Source organism: Echinops telfairi, unplaced genomic scaffold, assembly GCF_000313985.2.
Source record: "Echinops telfairi isolate 266 unplaced genomic scaffold, ASM31398v2 ScPeMD7_7469;HRSCAF=8507_0, whole genome shotgun sequence".
In the NCBI taxonomy this organism is placed as follows: Eukaryota; Metazoa; Chordata; class Mammalia; order Afrosoricida; family Tenrecidae; genus Echinops; species Echinops telfairi.
Window position 1 is genome coordinate 81,833,818 of NW_022111372.1, and position 3,121 is coordinate 81,836,938.

A 3,121-nucleotide genomic window follows, 5' to 3' on the forward strand; every position below is an offset into this window, starting at 1 on the left:
TGTGTGTGTGTGTGTGTGTGTGTGTGTGTGTGTGACAGAGAGAGAGAGAGAGAAAGAATTAGGTGGAGAGATTACATTTCCGACCATCAAGTCTGCATTCAACAGATCAAACCACTCATCACCCCCCTCCTTATTTCTCTTTCCTCTATGAATCCCCACCCTCCCTTTCACCTAAGTCCATACCAGGCAACTTCTGGTCCAGGGGTCATCAAATTGCGGCTCGAAAGCATATGTGGCTGTTTCATTACGGACCTGAGGCTCTGAAGTAATTTCAAAGGATATGATTCAGATAGATGATGATTTCATTGGTTTGTAAAAATATCCTTAGGACTCTCAGACCATTTCAGTTGTTCTGAGGGGCAGGATCGGCTCTTCCTCCCAAGTTTGCCCACCCCGGTTCTAACCCATTGCTTTCTCCTCCCCTCCCGGCCTCTCCTCCTCGGGGAGTCTCCAGAGTGGGTTCCCTTTGGCGCGCAAGCCTTCGTCTTGGAGCGTGTTCTCGTAGCAGTGGGCTTGCACCATAGCTGTCCTTTTGTGATTGACTAAGTTCACTGAGCGTGAGGTCCCTCACGTCCTTCCATGTCATGGGGTGCTTATTGGTTTCGTCGTTGTTTTTAGCGATGCATCGCATCCCCCACTGTGGAGGCACCCACGTTTCTTGATCCATTTTCCTACTGACGGCCATTTGGGCTGTTTCCACCCTCGTGTTCTTGTGAACAGTACTGAGCCGAGCAGATGTCTGTTCTCTGTGGCTCAGAAGGATTCCTGGCTCCTAGGGAATGTTTATTCCCAACGGTCGGAGGGAGTGCCATATCGCTTTCCATGGAAGCGCACAAGAGGATCTTTCTTGTGGAACCTGTGTCTTGTTCAGTCAGGACTCAAAGAGACCAGGCTCCAAGCCGCTGCTTTCCACTGTCCTGGAAGTTTGACTCTTCCTAGCCTTTGAAGAACAAGGGAACTGGAAGAACAAGTCTTGCTTGTTTTCACCCAGGAATGCTCTGCTTTTCTGGCTTGGAATCATCAGGCTGGTAGCTGGGCCCTGATAGGCCCAGCCCACACTCGAGGCTTTGAGGATGTTCAGGGGCAACGGAACCCTGTCCTCCCCTTCACCCCACTGCCCAGCCCTCCATCCCGATGGTCTTCATGTTCAGGGACGGGAAAAGGCAGGAAAGAGAACAGGCCCTCGCAAATCCCACAGGAGCCGAGTAGTCCTGATTGGTTAGAGCTCATCCATTCCTAGCATCCGTTCTCAGCTGGCCACTCGCTGTGTGACAGGAGGAAACCCCTCGGGCCCTGGGAGTGCATTTCCCTCCCTGTTCACTGGGGCCGGGAGCTAAGCACTCTGTCTCTCCGAGGTCCATTTCAGCTCTAACATTTCAGGGGGGGTGCGTAGGAATTTTTTGTGCTCTGGTTGTAAAACGAGTCAGAATCAGTCCCTGGGCAAACTGTTGGGAGGCTGCATCTGACTTCCTCTGGCTTCAGAAGGGAGGGGCAGAACATGTCTCCACACCAGCCCAAGGCCAAGGACCACAGCACGGAGGTCAGACACGCCTCCACCCGCCCTCCTTCTTGGCCATAGTCTGACTCCAGCCATCCTCTCACAATGCGCTGCTTCTCTGCTGGCTTCAATATCCCGTGCAACAGCTGCTCCAAATTCACAGGCAACTCTCACGATTTGGTGGGGTGGGCTGTTATTAGGGACGTTAACAGGTTATCACAAGGCAGGATCAGAAAGCATTCTGGATTCCACCACTATGGATACAGCAGCACCTCTCCTTGGCCAGCTGCCCAGTCTGTCTCTCTGGTCCTCAGCCTCTCCGCTACGTGATCCCTTGGATCTCCAGTGTCCGCAGGCCAGGAACCTGGCCCTCTGTTCTGCCCCTCAGTCTGTCTGGGCTCTGCTTCTCTTTCTGTCTCCGGGGCTCCTGGCCTCAGCCTCTGCTCCTGGTATGGCAGGTCCTCTGCTGCCTCTGCCGTGTCAGGCAGGGGTGGGAAACGATTGGTCTTCCTGGTGGTTGTTCGTCCTTCAGGGTCCTGCGGATTCCCTCTGTTCCTACTTCGGGGATGGCTCTTGTACACAGGGGTGTGGTAACACTGACCATTTCTTGAGTTAGGGTCCTCTACATTTCCTCTGCGAGGTCCCAGCCAATCATTGGGTGGGAGCAATAAAGAAAGGGATAGAAGAAGCATATGAAGAAATTAATTTCCCTTCCCCACAGTGCCTACCCATAAAGGACTTGGGGGAAAGTTGTGGGTGAGCCTGGAATAGGGGTGCAGCAATAGTCCCTGGGTGCTATCTGAGAGATGGAAGGCTCTAGTCCACCGGGAGGTACAAAGTAGAGCATTTCTGGAAACCTGGTGATTGGAAACCCCATGGGCACAGAGGGGTTCACCACGGGTTAGAGTTGACATGAGGGCAGTTGACAGGGGGAGAAACACCGCTTGGTGATTCAAGGAATGAGTTCCCGCTCTTGCTTTGCCGCGAGCTGGATGGCAGGCCCTGGGCAGATCCCTTCCTGTTCTGGGCCTGGTTGTGCACCGCACAGTGGATTCCTACTCCCCGGGATCCTGCAGAGCCGAGAACTGTCCCGCTGGGCTTCCTCGACATTGCTTGATGGGTGAAAGCATATGGCAAGGTCTACGGGGGTTGTGGTTAGCAGGGGGAACACGTTGACCATTGCGATGACAGACTCCGTTCTGAACCTCAGTTTCCTACCACTGATATCGACCCATGTTAGGTTAAAACTACCTCTGTGCACCCTGCCAGGTGCCGGCAACCCTGTAAGTGCACGCAGTGGTCGCAACAGGCAGCCCGGTCATCCAGACTAGACGGAGGCGGTTCCCATCATGACTGTGTGCTCAGTGGGTTCTGACCTAAGTCAAATGCCTAGTACATGTTTAGTTTGCCATATTGTCAGTGTCGCTGTGAATCACAGCCTTGCCTAACTGGGAGTGAACATCTGGGCATGATAACATCAGCGGTCTCGGTGCGTGTTGCGGATATTACTAATGATAAGACACACACAACAAACACGCAATGGTCAAGAACACAGTTTGCCGTAACTCAATACATCAGAAATTGGGAACTATCCCCTTCTCCCCCCAAAACCCCACGGCCCTC

At 53.3% G+C, this 3,121-nt stretch overlaps 1 protein-coding gene across 1 annotated transcript in view; it reads left to right on the plus strand.

Moving 5' to 3' along the window:
* The window catches only part of FAT2 (FAT atypical cadherin 2), a 97,124-nt gene that overhangs the window by 24,539 nt on the left and 69,464 nt on the right, over positions 1 to 3,121 (plus strand). The gene's annotated exons all lie outside the window — the stretch shown is intronic.